This window comes from Tupaia chinensis, unplaced genomic scaffold (genome assembly GCF_000334495.1).
Source record: "Tupaia chinensis unplaced genomic scaffold, TupChi_1.0 Scaffold000637_1, whole genome shotgun sequence".
Lineage (NCBI taxonomy): Eukaryota > Metazoa > Chordata > Mammalia > Scandentia > Tupaiidae > Tupaia > Tupaia belangeri.
This window is the reverse complement of record NW_006160158.1, coordinates 424,923-442,838: the sequence shown is the minus strand read 5'-3', so window position 1 is coordinate 442,838 and position 17,916 is coordinate 424,923. Positions and strand designations below refer to the sequence as shown.

Genomic DNA, 17,916 nt, shown 5'->3' with positions numbered 1-17,916 from the left:
AATAGAGCTGGACTCAGAAGCTCCAGAAAGAAGGAACACTGATGAACCTCAATTTCCAACTTTGAAGCCTCCAGAACTATGAGAGAAAAATAGCCTTGTTATATTAGGGCATCTGTTTGTGGTCACTTGCTGCAGCAGCCCCGGGGAACTAATACAGTGGGGCAGCGTGCTATCCCCCTCCCTGCCATTCCATACCTCTGGGCACCCACACTGGTTTTATTATCCCCAGCTTAGAGAACCCAGAACTTCAGTCTGAAAGTCTGGGTTTTCAGAAAGTGGAGTTTTGTCAAAGTCACAAAGGTTGAATAGAAGAAAGTGGAAGACCAACGCGGCTTGAATTCAAGTCCCAGACATCCTGGAGTAGATGGTTGCAAGTCATGAAGTTCTGGCCGGGTCTTGCCTACAGCTGGCCTGAGGAAGCTGTGTGCCTGTGGAAATGCACTCACAAACATCCTCTGCTTCTTCACCCATGAGCCCCCCCACCCCCACCCCCAAGGATAAGTGCTACATGCACCTTACACAATCAGCTCCTCCAAGGTCAGAGGACACCCAAGGCTCCCGTCCTCACTGACTGCTGCTGGGCGGCACTGCACATTGCTGCTCTCCTGTCTCTGAGGTTCACCCCACCCTAACAGTGTGGTGTGAGCTGGGACCACTTACTGCAAGGTCTTCCCTCACTTGCAATATACAGATATTTTGGCCTTTACCTCATCTCTTTCTACTTCCCTTGCAGAGAATAGCTTCCTGTCAAGGTAACATGTACAAGGACTCAGACTCTCAGGGTTCAGGCTGTCTAGCCATGAATCTCTGCTCTGCTGGTTACAAACCGTGAGATTTAGGCAGTGCATCTCAGCTTGGTTTCCTTATTCTGCAAATGCAGATAATAGTAACTAACTACCACGGAGAGTTGTCCGGGAACTAAAGGACACGATCCACATTAAATGCTTCCTCATTAGTAAGCAATTTTTTACACATGTATATATGCACATACATACATATGCTTACAATTAGTTGGTTAACAGTAAACCATTTGGGCCAGCAGGTGACATAGTGGTTACAGCACTGGACTCACACATGACTGATTACAGTTCAAGTCCCAGATCTGGCAGCTTGAAAATCATGCCAGGCTCATGTGTGTGCATGCCCAAAATGGAGGAAAAGGGATGATGGCATGGCCATCCTCCCAGGGAGTGATTTCTCATTTTCTCTCTCACTGTCTCTGGCTGTCTCTCTCTGGTGAGCACACACACCCTATAGCAAAAACCTTAAAAAAAAAAAGTAAGCCACTTAATTTAGGTATGTGAGTAATAGAGAATTTTTGCAAAGGGAAAAAAATAACTAACCATCATTAGGTTTTATTTTTTTTTTGGAGAGGTTTTCACTATAGGGCGCGTGCACTCGCCAGACCGAGAGAGACATAGAGACAGAAAGCGAGAAATCACCCCCCAGGGGGGATGGTCACGCCGCAATCCCTTCTCCTCCATTCTCCTCTCGGGATCTTGAAATGTAACCTTATTTGGAAACAAAGGCTTACAGGTGTGAGGAAGTCATAATGAATTGGGATGGCCCTGGCCCAATGACTGATGTCCTTATAGGAAGAGGAGCTTTAGACCCAGAGGGACATGTACACACAGGGAAGGACAGTATCCCAGGATGGAGGCAGAGATTGAAGTGCTATGTCTACAAGCTAAGGAAGGCCAAAGGTTGCTGGCAAACACCAGAAGCTAGGAGACAGGCACAGAATAGAGCTGGACTCAGAAGCTCCAGAAAGAAGGAACACTGATGAACCTCAATTTCCAACTTTGAAGCCTCCAGAACTATGAGAGAAAAATAGCCTTGTTATATTAGGGCATCTGTTTGTGGTCACTTGCTGCAGCAGCCCCGGGGAACTAATACAGTGGGGCAGCGTGCTATCCCCCTCCCTGCCATTCCATACCTCTGGGCACCCACACTGGTTTTATTATCCCCAGCTTAGAGAACCCAGAACTTCAGTCTGAAAGTCTGGGTTTTCAGAAAGTGGAGTTTTGTCAAAGTCACAAAGGTTGAATAGAAGAAAGTGGAAGACCAACGCGGCTTGAATTCAAGTCCCAGACATCCTGGAGTAGATGGTTGCAAGTCATGAAGTTCTGGCCGGGTCTTGCCTACAGCTGGCCTGAGGAAGCTGTGTGCCTGTGGAAATGCACTCACAAACATCCTCTGCTTCTTCACCCATGAGCCCCCCCACCCCCACCCCCAAGGATAAGTGCTACATGCACCTTACACAATCAGCTCCTCCAAGGTCAGAGGACACCCAAGGCTCCCGTCCTCACTGACTGCTGCTGGGCGGCACTGCACATTGCTGCTCTCCTGTCTCTGAGGTTCACCCCACCCTAACAGTGTGGTGTGAGCTGGGACCACTTACTGCAAGGTCTTCCCTCACTTGCAATATACAGATATTTTGGCCTTTACCTCATCTCTTTCTACTTCCCTTGCAGAGAATAGCTTCCTGTCAAGGTAACATGTACAAGGACTCAGACTCTCAGGGTTCAGGCTGTCTAGCCATGAATCTCTGCTCTGCTGGTTACAAACCGTGAGATTTAGGCAGTGCATCTCAGCTTGGTTTCCTTATTCTGCAAATGCAGATAATAGTAACTAACTACCACGGAGAGTTGTCCGGGAACTAAAGGACACGATCCACATTAAATGCTTCCTCATTAGTAAGCAATTTTTTACACATGTATATATGCACATACATACATATGCTTACAATTAGTTGGTTAACAGTAAACCATTTGGGCCAGCAGGTGACATAGTGGTTACAGCACTTGACTCACACATGACTGATTACAGTTCAAGTCCCAGATCTGGCAGCTTGAAAATCATGCCAGGCTCATGTGTGTGCATGCCCAAAATGGAGGAAAAGGGGTGATGGCATGGCCATCCTCCCAGGGAGTGATTTCTCATTTTCTCTCTCACTGTCTCTGGCTGTCTCTCTCTGGTGAGCACACACACCCTATAGCAAAAACCTTAAAAAAAAAAAGTAAGCCACTTAATTTAGGTATGTGAGTAATAGAGAATTTTTGCAAAGGGAAAAAAATAACTAACCATCATTAGGTTTTATTTTTTTTTTGGAGAGGTTTTCACTATAGGGCGCGTGCACTCGCCAGACCGAGAGAGACATAGAGACAGAAAGCGAGAAATCACCCCCCAGGGGGGATGGTCACGCCGCAATCCCTTCTCCTCCATTCTCCTCTCGGGATCTTGGGCACGCACACACATGCGCCCGGCGTGAGTTTTTAAGCCACCGGGTCCGGGATGCGAACCGTGGTCGACTACGTGGGAGTCCAGCGACATAGCCATTACGCTAACTGCTGGTCCCACCATCATTAGGTTTTAATAACACCTAACTGAGCTTTTGATTTTGTCTTTATAGTTTGCATATTTTGGAGCCAATGCCAATACAGATGCTAATACTAGTGCTGTTGTTATATTTACTTCTCAGATAGCTCTATGGGCCATTAACAGTAATTGGCATATACACCGTGTTCCATAAGGCCATGGATGGACAGATCTGGTCTTGAGGGAACTAATACTGAAAGGACATCCTGGTCTAAAACTAGTCTTACATTTTTTATTTACTCTCCAAACTAGCTCTTCTAAGGTAAATTACATAAACTCAGTGCTCTTAGCAGTGAAACAGAAACAGAAACCCGCCTCAGAGAACTGCTGAGAATGGACAATCCGCGAACACCTGGTTGGTAAGAGGCTTGTCGCTTCCCTGCTACTTGAGTTCACAAATAACCAGGACAGCAAATCGCACAGTCACACCATGTCCCTGCTCCCTCCTGTTCCCACATGCAGCTGGCCACAAGTCCTGTCAATGTCCTTATTCACATTCCCATTCACATCGACACTAATCTAGTTTAGGTTTTTAGTAATTCATAGCTGGACAAAACAGATCTAGTTTCTAAGTCACCAGGATTTGTTCCCACCTTTATTCTTCTAAAACCAGCCTAACCATCTTACTTCCCTGTAGAGAAACCCTTAGAGCGCTGCCTTGTACACAGAGAAAAACCTGACTGCTTCGTCCTGGTGTTTAAGGCCAATAGGGCTGGAGGCTCCTCAGGGTTTCCAGCCTTATTTCCTGTGACGTCTCTCCCTGAACCTTCCATCTGCCTGGTGTCCCTGGACATGACCTGCTTTCATTTCAGAGTCTTTCCATTCTCTTCCTTTCCTGTTGTCTCCCCATATCTTTTTGTCTATGGAAATCCTATCCTTCTGAGAAAGGACGTGCCCAGAAGAGGAAATTTTAAATGTCTAGATCTATAAAAAGAGAATGAATCTCACTAGTAGTCAAGTAAGAAAAACATAATGTATAATAAATTGGCCACAGATTGCCCGCCCCTCAAAAAAGAAAAAGAACTAAGGAGAAAGAGGAGGAGGGAGAAGAGGAGAAGAGGAAGGCAAAGAAGATGAAGTCGATGAAAGCGGCTAATAATAGCCACTGTTGGGAAGGTTCTGGGACACATCATAACCTGCTGGAAGGACTAAGAGTGTCTACACTTTCTTGAAAGCAATCTGACAGTGGCAAAGCAGTTTCAAACGTGTACTCATTCACTGTTGGGGGCCCAGTTATCCTTCTTCTAATAACCTTTCTTACAGAACTAAGAGTGGCAGTATTAAAGATATACAACACTTTGAAAAGTTGATGGAAAATTGGAACAAAAGTAAGTTTATTTTGGTGCAAGAAAAAAAATTAAAATCCATGCATAGTTTTTTCATAATATGCATTTTCCAGGAAACTTTTGAAGACACCACATATATGTACAAAGATACTAACTGTCACACAAAACCACACATAGATAAATGATAGATAAATGGACCCCTAGAAATGAAGATAGATTAATGACAAAGAATGTTTCCCTGAATCATATTCAGCTCTTATGAGTGCAGGATTTCGTTTGTTTTTTTTTTTAATTTGCTATTAAATTTAATTTGCTATTAATTTTTTCTCTCTCTGTCTCTCTCATATGCTTGTTTGAGAAAGACAGAGAGAGAGAGAGAGAGAGAGAAAGTGAAAATCACCCCTCCAGCAGAGATGGCCATGCCGCAGTCCCTTCTCCTTCATTCTCCTTGTGAGATTTTGGGTATGCATGCACATGCACCCGACATGTTTTTCAAGCTGCACTGTCTGGGACTTGAACTGCACAGTCAGCCATGTGGGATCCAACTGCTTTAACCACCATGCCACTGGCTGGTCTGGAGGCAGGATTTCTAGTCCAGATCTATCTCTACCCAATCGCATCTCCTAGATGCCCCACTGATATACGCACTCAGAGCAGGGAGCCCACAATTCCATTTCACTGGTCTCTGAGTTGATTCAAAGACAAGATAAATCTATTTTGCATCTACCTAGAAGAATGTCTTAATTTTAAGTGAAAATTTCAAGTCACTATGATGTACAGGACACGAAACTGCTCATAGAAGTAACTATGGTTGTAGCAGTAATGCCAATTCAATGCTTACCTGAGTCTGGTATTATTATAAGTGATTTATGTAATTTGCTTAATTTAATTTTGACAATGAACCTATGAGGTATACACCAGCACCATTCCCACTTTTTTTTTTTTTTTTTTTTTAACGTTTTTGCCATAGGGTGCATGCACTTGCGGGTGAGAAACAGAGAGAAAGTTAAACAACTCCATTACACCACCTGCTGGTCCCTATGCTTAATCATTTAATGTATGTTTACTTGCTTGACTAGATTTATCTTGCTTTACTTTTTAGTTTTTACTTTTACTTGCTTTACTTTTCATTGTAATAGGTAGTACATACAACACCTCAGAGTTCTTTTCAGTTATGATAGCAGTACTACAACAGTTTAAAGGAGGCAGACTTGTAAACAGAGAAAGCTATTCACCTCTTCCCTTTCTAATGTTAGCAGCTGAAAAGTGCCCTGTACTTCCCATGTGAATAAAAGCCTGGTGTTACCAGGTACTTACATGTTTCCGGTGTATAAAACATGGGATCTAGCACTAGACATCCTGAGTTTGGATTCTAGACTCAGCAGTTAGCACCTATGTGATTGTAATCAAGTAACTAGACTTGGTCTACTGATCCTCATTTCTCCTGAAATGTCTTCCTTCATCTCCCATCAGCTATGCCATTTGTCCACTTAGAAATTTGATTTCCTCCTCTCTGTGTGGGGGTGCTTCCTTGAATTTTGCAGCTGGTTCTGTTCTCGCTTTAACTGGGATTGATTATCACTGACTTTAACACTTGACTTTTGAACCAAATGCTCCTTCTTTATGCACGAATCCCTTTTTCTTCTAGCTCGGTGAGCTTGGATGGACACAACTTGGGTAAATGCCCTTTTATTTCTTTCTCTAACCAAGGTTCTTGCTTTCTCTCTCCTTTCTAGCACCCCTGGGCCCATTCTGGCCTCCTTTCGTGTGAGAAACCAAAGCACAAGGTACTATAGGCACAGCTTGTAACGCAGGGAGAGAACAGGGCTTCTTTCTGCTCCTAGAGAGCCCATGATACTTAAATAAGGTTTTCTTTTTGCAAGATCCATGGAGAAACAGTAGGTAGAGGGCCATCTTGGATAGTACACCACTCCCAGTCTGTCTTACAGTTTGATTTCTAATTCTGAAATGAGATCAAGTGTCTGAGGACAGAGAATATGTTTTATTCTTGGGTTCCCCAGGAGAATGGGGATGGAGAACGTTCCCTATGGATGGATGATAGAATCATGGGTGAATGTAAGGGTAACCTAAAGGTAATCCCAAGATCACTTTCTCAGCATGTGGTACACATGGAAGGACCTAATTATAAAACAGTCTAAAAATTAAACAAACTCCAATATACTTTGCATCCAACTTACACACACACGTGCGCACACCACACACGCAGAGATAATTACTGTTATCTCTGAACTAACTTTCTACAGTTCAAATGTGTCCCCTCATAGGTTGAATCTTGATTGTGGAGGACGGAAACAATCTGAAGATAAGACTGTGGGATCTCTTAGAGGTGACTTGGATGAAAATCATCAGGGTGGGGCTTCCATGGCTGAATCCTGGTAGATTCACAAAGAGTGAGTGCTCAGAGCAGAGACACAGAACTCAGACACCCTCCTTCTTGCCCTCTCACACAAAACGATGCCCTGCCCTGCCCTGCCCTGCTTGGGACTCTCCTGATGTGGCTTCTTGGCCTTGGACCTCTGGAACTGTGGGCTGCATAAACCTCTATCCTGTAGATTAGCCAGTCTGTGGGATTCAGTTATCACTAAGAGAAATGCATTTGCCTAAAAGACCCCTCTGTGGCCCTTCAGTTCAACCCTTCCCCCATGCTTAAAGAGTAGCAGGATTCAGAATTTTGCTTTTTTCTATTTCCCTTTCTTTTCTCTCTCTTTCCTCTTTTTTCCCCCCTCTATCTTACCACACTGCCTTCTTAATTCCTGAATTCCCCTGGGACTCTGTCTTCCTCTCCCTCCTGTTCTCCACTTTTCTTACTAGGTAACTCTCAGAACGGCTAACTCCGGAGCACTAGCTAGGAGCAAGAAGACCTAAGTGTTTTTTTTTTTCCCCTTAAGTTTAAGTGCTGCGTCCTTCCAGCTGATGATCTGCTCGCCTCAAAGGGTGTGTTCTATCAAAAGACTACGCGTGGGAAAGGATGTTGTAAGCCCCAGGGCTTGTTAGTGGTAAGCCTGGAGTCTGACAGGGCTCCCCTCTCCTCCTCCTCCCTACTCCCAGGCCCAGAGCCAGACCTTCGGGATCAGGTCGGTGACGTCAGAGGAGGGGGCGCAGCTGGAGGGTGTGGGGTAGTCAGCTGGCTTAGGAGGTGCGGGCTGAGAAGCTGAGCTCTGGTTGGCAGGGAATTCTCAAGGCCGCTGGCACGAAGGTCTCTGTAGAGGGTGGGGGGTTGGAGGGTATACAGATTACTGTCCCGTCCACACACACACACACACACACACACACACACACACACACACCACTCTCCGGGGACAGTGCAAGTGGGCTATGGATCGCAGCCCCAGAGACCGCGTTTGCAAAGATCAAAGGACAGTAGGACAGAAGTGATGCTCTGTCACCAGCTGCCTGCACGGCCCTGCCGCTTCCCTGGGGTACAGGGTTCTCATCCTCCAAAGCGGCAGATTAGAAACCGTTTCCCCAGGTCAGGCCTGTCTGTAACTCGACCACACAAAGCAGGCACACACAACCTCGGATGTCGCGGAGGACGGGCAATGTAGTAGGGCCGAGAAAACCCCCGACGGAAACGCCGGCGCAAAGAGCCAGGGGTCCTCGGTCCGGAATTTGAGCGCAGCCAGTCCAGTGGCGCGCCAGCCCCCGCGGCTAGGCCGGCGCCAGGCGCCCCTGGGCCTCGCGCACCGCCCTCCCCCAGAGCTCGGGCCCCGTCTCCGGCGTGCGAGACTTTCGCAGAGGCCACTCACCAGGTCACCCTGCAGTTTCTACCCGCGCGGCTGGGAGGGGTAGACCCCGCGCACGGGGACTCACGGTCGGGCGGGGAAGAGGTTCTCCTGCAGGGCAGGGACCCGAGGCCGAGCGGAGAGTGAGGAGAGGAGGGGCGGAGGGCTTTCCTCGCATCCTGCTCCTCCCCACTTCCTCCCGGGCTGGAGTGGGAGCCCGAGGGGCGGCGCTTGGCGGGGGACAGCGCTTCTTTGTGTCGCCCGCCTTGGCGGCTTAGGACGCCCGGGGCCCCATCCTGGCAGTGGGCACGGCAGTGTTATTACAGATCGAAATTTCTGACCACTAGTAAGGAAACGCTGAACGCATTACGGGACATACCTTCAAGTCTATGAGGAGCTTAAGTCTCCATTTAGTTGGAAAGTACCTAGCCATATTGCCAAAGGGGAGGTTGTGCAATACCCTTTTTGTTTTATAATTAAAGGAAACCCTGTATATATTTGTGCATTTCTACCTATTAATACTGTTTAACCTGAGGGCTAGGGGAAGGGCTACTTTTTATAACGCTACACTGATTACATTGCTACGTGGGTGGTTTTGCTAAATTAAAAAGAATGTATTTCCAGCAAACAACAGGTAGCTAAAATTGATTCTTAAACTTCAAATCCCCATTTTATTTATTTATTATTTTTCTGATAATCAGCGACCCGTGGTTGCTCCTGCTTGGATGAACTGTCTTCCGTGGTACTTCCTCTCCGTGTCAAGTGTTAATTCTAGGTTGTGAAATGCAACGTAGTGCAGTGGTTAGGGACCCAGATGGTCTCCAGACTGTATACAAATTTCAGTGCTATACCTTATCAGCTGTGTCACTGGGAAAGTTACTTAATTCCTCTGTGCCTCAGTCTTATTACCTGTGAAATGAGGATAACAAAATCAATGCCTATGTTACAGACTGATTTCAAGGACTACATTAGGGACGTAATACTTGTAACATTCTTTAATCAGGACCTGGCATAAAGTAAGACCCTATGAGTGCCTGTTAAATTGGTATTCACATCATTCAAAGAGCCCGCATTTCCTGTTTCAGAAAAGTGGATACTTAATCCCGACTAAGGTTTTGGACAAAATCCAAGCCACACCTTTCCTCATCTCTTTTCAACATCTTCCTCATATGGAATCGTGTGAACAAAAATCAAAAATCGATAGGGCCCTGTGGGGAGGTGAGCTCAGTAACAGGGCTTCCTTAGAGAAAATTGCAGGGGCAGAAATCAGTACCTCCTGAATCCGGGGTCCTGCCTGGTGGAGGGCCACCTGAGAGACAGCAAGCACCTCCTTTCTCCTTCAGGATTCTCAGCTACAGGAGGGCTGGTGCATGCTCACTAAGTCACTTTCAGGTCTGGAATGTCAGGGCTAACAGTGCTATACGTTAAAATCCTGTAGTAATGAGTCTTAGGAACATTTAAAATTCAGAACCAAACTGCATATATTGCTTACGTGAAAATAAATAAGGGGATAAAACGCATTTGGGAAGGAGACAAGCTAACACAACTCTGAGGATGAGGAGACTTGGTGGGGAAAATGGCCTTTTAGCTCTTAAAAATGGGGGGGGAGGGATGGAGATCGTTGAAGCAAGGGTGATAATATATATATCAGCATCTGATAAATCTATTGTTTTCTGCACATTGCTTTGAAATATTTCATAATGAAATGTTTGAAAGGGCTTGAGATGTATTAGATTCTTGATAGGTTCTCGAAAAAGAAATAATCATGAAAGACATAAGAATCAGAGAGGTAGGAAAAGAGCAGAAAACGAAACAGAGATGAAGAAACCGCAGGAAGCCTCTTTGAAAGACATCTGCCTCCTTGGCCCACGCAGTTTCGGGCCAAAAACACAACCACTTTCACCCCCTTGGCAGTGCTCTCCGGGGACCTGGGCCTGGCGCCTCCCTCTCCTACCCGGCCGCGGTGGATTGGTGACCCGGGCTGTCGCTACCTCGGCGGGCACTCCCGGACCTGCTTGGGTTCCAGAAAACATCTTTGGACAAGACTCACCGTTGGTCCAGCAATTTCCCCCCCGGCCTACCTCAGACAGGGGAGGGAATCCTCAGCAGAGACGTGACAAGAGATGGGGTCGACGGCCTGGGGATTGGAAAACTGGAGGTGGAGGAGTGGTAGACGTGTGGGGGAAGGTGGGCTGCAGTGCGGGGCGGAGCGAGGAAGGGGCCGTCCTAGGAGCTGATTGGCCACCGCGGGCTGGGGGCGGAGCTTGGCCGGAGACCTAGACCGCAGAGGCCCTGCTTTGTGTCAATTTCTGCCCCAAGATGCAGGCCCCAAATCCGGGATGCAGACCCAGGCTCCCGCCCTGGGAGTGGAGCCGGGCAATTTGTTAAATTAAATCGATGACAGTATTTATTAACAAGAGAAGGGCTAATAAATAATGACATGTTTTTCAATTAAAATAATACACACTATTATATTTCCAAGGCTGGGTTAAATATATTTTGCCGAAGATTAGCATCTTTCCATCTGTCTCTTTGTATACAAGTATGTATATATGTTTGAGTGGACATATATATAACATATATATATGTCAATCTATCATATATTTAAATATTATTTTAACTAAACATTTAATGTAGTAAAATGGAGTTTGTATTTTTACATCAAAAAGAAAAATGTTTTAATATAAACACAGAAATCTTATGGGAGATATACATAAAACCATTAAAATCATTGACTTCAAACAGGGAAGTGGATTATTTTAAAATATTTATATAAATGGATTACAAGTACTTTTTTCATAAAGCTCATCAATATTTGAATAGTAATAAATATTACTTTGTAATAAAAACAGTAAGTTTAATCAACTTAGGTAAATTATCCTTGCTTAACCAGTTGATAGTGACTTCTCTATATAAATATGATGTCGCTATCCCTGTGTAAAGGCTTCTTAAATATCTTTGTTTTGTTTTGTTTTCAGAGGTTTTTGCTTTAGAGAGCGCTTGCTTGCCAGAGAGACAGAGAGACAGAAAGTGAGAAATCATCCCCCCAGGGGGGATGGTCACGCTGCAATCCCTTCTCCTCTATTCTCCTCTCGGGATCTTGGGCACACACATGCACTGGCGAGAGGTTAAGCCACTGGGTCTGAGACCTGAACTGGGGTCAACTACTTGGGAGTCCAGCCATATAGCCATTATGCCAACTGCTGGTCCTGGGGCTTCTTGAATTTCATCCCTAGTCCTGAGCACTTTATTTTATTTATTTTAGAGAGATTTTTGCTATAGGACACATGCACTCACTGGAGAGGCAGAGACAGAGAGACAGAAAGTGAGAAATCACACCCCCACCCCCACCCCCGAAAGTATGGCCACACTGCAAACCCTTCTCCTCCATTCTCCTCTCGGGATTTTAGGCACACACACACACGCACAGGCACCTGGAGTGAGTTTCATATTGCCGAGTCCAGGACTCAAGGCACCATTAGCCACGTTTGAGTCCAGTGCGTCAGTAACTACGCCACCTGCTGGTTCAGTCCTGAGCATTTTAATGGAGAGTTGGATCCAGCACTTGATTCTAGAGCCAGGATCTGGCTTGTAAAGTCCTGTCTGATCTGGCCCTGAATGAAATTTCACCTGCTTACCTAGCTTGGTGAGCTGGGGAGGGTTGACTGGAGAGAACCACCTGTCCCTAGTTATGACTGACCCAAAGGTTTGAAGGAGAGTTGCACCACCCTTGTTCATTCTGTAGCTTTTTCACTTCTCACCTCCCTGGCGCCTCCTGTCCTGGTACCTGAGAAGGTGTCTCCAGACCAAACTATCCAGAGGAAGAGACCATTGTAACCGTTTTGCTCCTATGACAAAACAGGGTTCAGACTACATTTCCCAGGGGAAAGTGGATTCAGTGGCTGACAATGAAGTGTGACATCTTGTTTGACTAAATTTTGCATTATAACGCTCCAAACTAGAGGAAGCCTAGGTCAAGAACTGTGTTTTGCTCTGCTTTTGATTCCCTCTTCACCTAGGTTGTGAACAGGTGCTCCAAAATGCACAGTGGATAGGTAGATGACAGGATATGGGGTGAGGTGACTGTGGGGCAAGAAAGGTGGTCCTTAGGCTCATTCCTCAACCAGCACGAAACAACCTGACCCAGAAAACTGCTTAAAAGACTGATTTCCTGTGCTGTGAGTTTCCTCTTTCCTGTCTGATCTTTTCTTTAAAATTTCCCTCCTAAGTCTTCTGTTTTCGTTTTATATCTCTTAATGGTTTTCTCTAAATTTGAGTTTTTCCTCTGCCTTAGACTTCATAGTTCTAGTTCAATTTGAAATTCTGTGTCCTTTCTTATTTCTACTTCCCATTGAGTTTCTTTGTCTTTCTTTCCAGTTTTGTGCTCTGAGGAGTCCTGAGCAATCAACTACCATGGATTCCTGAGGCATTGAAATAACTTTGAGACATGAGGTTGTGCACTCAACATGTGATTAAACAAAATTTATTTTAAAAAACCCCACCATACTACTGATATTATGCAAATCTTGAAGAGGATGAGCTCTTCCTACCATGAAGAATGATTTTTATCTATATTTTCAGTAAAAAATTTTAAAACACTTTTTCAAGAAAAAAAATGCTATAATGTATCTTATATAAACACAAGCTAAAGATATATCTGGCTATTTCAGGAAGTGAAGGAGGGTTGACCCATGATGCTTTCTTTAGACACTTTGTATTTTTAAAATGTTATAAATTATCAGTTTGAAATGAGGACTGTTTAGTAATATCATGCTTAGTGTATACAAGATAGGAATGCATGCACATGTTCTTCAAATGACGAGCTCTAGAATCTTCAAAATGGCGCCATCCATAAGACTCTAAAACTGGAAGGTATCTAAATGTTACTCTCTCTACTGTCTCCCCTCTTGTGCCATCTTGGTCTATCAGCTGAGCACCATCAGCAGTAGAATATATATATATATATATATATCTTCTCCTCCATTCTCCTCTCGGGATCTTGGGCACACACGCACACGCGCCCGGGGTGAGTTTTAAGCCACTGGGTCCGGGATGCGAACTGCAGTCGACTACGTGGGAGTCCATCAACATAGCCATTATGCTAACTGCTGGTCCCCAAGCAGTAGAATATTTAAAGTAATATATTCACAGTGAAATCTTGTACAGCAGTGAGAATTAACAATGTTTGATATATATAATTTGGCTGAATTTCACCAACGTACTGTAATTTCACCAACATACTGAATTTCACCAACATACTTCTTTCTGAGAAAGAAGCCAGAAACAAAAAGAATATACACAATATGTGGCAATGATAACATTTACATAAATATAACAAAAAAGGTAAAACTAATTGTTGGGCCAGCAGACGTTGACGCTAAGATACTGGATCCCACATGACTGACTCTCACCCAGAGACTTGAAAATCACTCCGGGCACATATGCGTAAGTGCCCAAAATCCTGAGAGGAGACTGCAGGAGAAGGCATGGCCATCCCCTGGGGGGGCGGGGGGAGTGATTTCTCACTTTCCCTCTCACTGTCTCTCTCTGGCAAGCACATGGCCTAGGCAAAAAATCTAAAAAACAAGCAAACAAAAACAAAACACACAGCAAACACTGTAATTTAATAAGGTACTAAAGAAGGATTTCAGTTTTAGAAATGTAGTTAGAATCTCTGATCCATAGTATCAATGCAAATAATACATACGTTGTAAGTGCATTGCTGGGATGATAAAAAGTGAGAAATCTGCAAAGGAAAAATAAACTAAAACCAAGAACCGCTCAAGGGGAAGCAAATACAAAAGCTGACTTTCCCATGGTTTTACTGCAAAGCCCTGGAGAATGTGTGGGGCCCCCTCTGTGGCATTTCCAGTGCAGAAGAGTAAGATTAGGCTCGCTTGAAGATGATAATTTCAAAGGATACTGTGTGCCGAGCTCAGACATTACAGAGATACTTCTACAGGGCAAATGTAAATAAACAGATCACATAGCACAGAGGAAATCAATGTACCCTGCTGCCCTAGCCCTGCAGGAGGGTGAAGGGGAAAAGACCTCTGACCCAAGTCACTCCCCCACAGTGGTCTGCAGTTGGAATTCATGCTCCTCCCTCTACAGTTTGAAGTGGCCTCACTTTGGTGGTATTTTCAGTTGGCAGAAGTAAAGACAGCTCTTTTCTGGAGAAACTTAAACTTCAACACATCTAGAAAGAATTTCTGTCAAAAAAAAGTTTTCACACAAAAGGAGCAGCTCATAATGATAACTTTGAAAATCTCTCAACACTCAAGGAAACCAGGCATCGTGAATGAGAGCCGCCACAAACATGACACATCAGAAAGAAGGAGAATTCAGATATTAGAATTAAGGCGCGCCGTATAAAATAGGTATTTTACTACATTTGAAAAATAAAAGGCATTTGGAAATTTGCACAGAAAATAAGTACATCTATGAAGAACCAACAAGAACCAGAGATGAAAAAGAAAATAGCTAAAAGAGAATGCTTCAAAATAAAAATGAAACAAAGTTGAAGAAATTACCACACTGGATCTGGAGCAGAGGAATATATTCCTAATTCAGTCTAAAAGCCAGAAAGATGGGATATACACAAGAGGATAGAAGATATGGAGGGTATATTAAGAATATCTAACATCCGTACGATCTGAATTTCACATGGTTATAAGAGAAAGATTAGAGAAGAGTTACTATTGTAGGAAATGATTACTACACATTTTCCAGAGTTCTTGCAAGACACCAAGCCTTTGGTCCAGGAAAACAAATGAATGCAAACAAGATAAATAAAAAAATTCATCTAGATACCTCATAGTGAACTGAGGAACAGAGTATGCTAAAGGGGGATTATAAATAGTCTCAGGGCATTTGTGGGACATTGAAATGGTTTATTACCTATTGATAATAACATTATGGTATTTTTAGCTGGTCTGGTCTGAGGTGTATTTCATATTGGGTAAATTCTCTTTACTGGCCAAATGACGTATTGTGATCAGATGTTTAAGAAATAATAAAATGAGATTAAAAAAAGAAAATTAAAAAAAAAAAAGAAGAATGGAGGAGAAGGGATTGTGGCGTGACCATCCCCCCTGGGGGGTGATTTCTCACTTTCTATCTCTCTATCTCTTTCTGGCGAGCGCACGCGCCCTATAGCAAAAACCTCTCAAAAAATAAACAAACCACAGGGGTTTTAAAAGTGATTTGAGCAAATATTCAAGGACCAGATGATTTCAATCCTTTTTTTTGGAGAGGTTTTTGATATAGGGCGCATGCGTTCGCCAGACAGAGAGAGACATAGAGACAGAAAGCGAGAAATCACCCCCCAGGGGGGATGGTCACGCCACAATCCCTTCTCCTCCATTCTCCTCTCGGGATCTTGGGCACGTATGCACACGCACCCGGCGTGAGTTTAAGCCACTGGGTCCGGGACGCGAACCACGGTCGACTACGTGGGAGTCCAGCGACATAGCCATTATGCTAACTGCTGGTCCCCATGATTTCAGTCTTGTACAAATTCTTCCAGTGCGTAGTAAAACAGACTACCAACCATCCTATTTTATGATACCAACACCAGATAAGAATAGCACAGATGGAAAATTATTGGCCTTTCTATTCATAAACATCAAACAGACAGAAACAAATACCTAAAATTTACTTCTATATTTATATATACATATAAAAGTTACACATTTGCCATGGAGAGTTTATTCCAGGAATAGAAAATTGTTTAATATTAGAAATTAAATAGTATATTTCACTCCCTAACATATTCACAGGAAAAATTATATGATCCTTTCAATTACAAGAAGCATTTGTTGGGGCCAGCAGGTGGCATGGTGGTTAAGGGCACTGGATTCCTATGTGACCAACTGGGGTTTAAGTACTGGACCCAGTGGCTTGCTTTCTCACTTTCTCTCTCTCTCTCTCTCTGTCTCTCTCTGGTAAAATTAAAATAATTATAATAATAAATAAAGTTAAATGAAAAGATTTTTAAAGAGAAACATTTGCTAAAACATTTACCCATAATAAAAGTGCTTACCAAAAGAAGAACTGAACATCCTTATCATGGAGAAGGCTCTTATAACTATAAAATATGTGTTGTATAAAGTTGATATAGTGAACTATTGCCCCTCATTATCTTTTTGTTTTTATTTTAATTCACCAAAAGATGTATATACTCACCAGAGAGAGACAAAGAGACAGAGAGGGAGAGGGAAGAGCAACCCATGATGGGGGTGCGGTCATGCCACGATCCTTTCTCTTCCATTTCTCCATCCTGTCAATATTTGGGGCATGAACACTGACATGCCTGGAAGGTATTTTCAAGTCATCTAAACTAGGTTTCAAACCACGTGGTCGGTCATATGTGATCCAGTTTCTTTAACCACCAGGTCCAAAAAGCCAGTCCATTTCCCTTTATCTCTTTTGTTGCTGTTGTTATTTGTTTGTTTGTTTGTTTTACCAGAGAATGCATGCACTTGTCAGAGAGAGAGAGAGAGAGAGAAAACGTGAGCAAGCACCTCCCTCCCTCCCGGTCTGGGACTCAAATCACACAGTTGGCCATGTGTGATCCAACTGCCTCAAGTACCAAGCTATGAGCTGGCCCCCTTTATAACTTCAAGACAAAACAAAATATCCTTCACTACTTTTATTCAATATTGGACCAGATGTCCTATCCAATATAGTAAGACAAGAAAAAGAAATTAAAGATAAAAGAATTGGAAAGAAAAAATAAAAATTGTCATTATTTTATGAGTGTCTATGTAGCAAATTTGAAAGAATCTATAAGTAAATTTAAAAATATTAATGAATATATATATATATATACATAAATATACACACATACATACATAAAAATCAATGTATGGATGACATTTGGATTGTTATGTGCCAGCAACAATAAGATGTAAAAGACAAGAGGCCAGGCCTTCAGAAGAGGGTTCCACATGGCTCCTGCGAACGAGGTATTTCAGGGCACAGGAGAAATGAAGATTTTCTACTAATAAGATGATAAGAAACCACCGCCGGATCACAAGAAATATGGGAAAACAAGAAAATACCTCTCCTCCAAGGGAAAAGAGTAACTCTTCTTCATCTACAAGCAGTTTGGTGAAAATCATGGAAATGTCTGATAAGGAATTTAGAGCATTCATAATGTCGAAGATAAAAGAGATGGAAGAGAAGAGAGATAATGAACTGCTAAAGAGAAAGGAGAAAGAAGTTCATGAGTTCCAGGAGATGAGGAAATTCTTGCAAGATCTAAAAGAGGAATTACACACTTTACAAAAGACTCAAACGAAACTGTTAGAGATGAAGTTTATAATACAGGAAGTCAAAATCTCCCTGTTACACACTTAAGACTCAAACGAAACTGTTAGAGATGAAGTCTATAATACTGGAAGTCAAAATCTCCCTTGAAAATATTAAAAGCAGACTAGATCATTCAGAAAATAGAATTTCAGGTTTAGGGGAGAAAATGGCTGGCCTAGAAAAATCCACCACGA

At 43.5% G+C, this 17,916-nt stretch overlaps 1 protein-coding gene across 8 annotated transcripts in view; it reads right to left on the bottom strand.

Moving 5' to 3' along the window:
* Positions 1 to 17,916, bottom strand: part of TCAF1 (TRPM8 channel associated factor 1) — a 50,558-nt gene that overhangs the window by 27,301 nt on the left and 5,341 nt on the right. For 3 of the 8 annotated variants that reach the window (XM_006159585.3, XM_006159584.3, XM_006159578.3), the window contains exons 1-2: positions 8,432 to 8,593; positions 7,748 to 7,885 (exon numbers count right to left, since the gene is read on the bottom strand). The exons of 1 other annotated variant lie outside the window; for it this stretch is intronic. The gene's annotated coding sequence lies outside the window, so the exon portion shown is untranslated. Of the gene's footprint in view, positions 1 to 7,747; positions 7,886 to 8,431; positions 8,594 to 9,258; positions 9,317 to 10,488; positions 10,599 to 17,916 lie in introns of those variants that run through there. 4 more of the 8 variants (XM_006159580.2, XM_006159579.2, XM_006159581.2 and 1 more) reach the window with 4 other exon arrangements.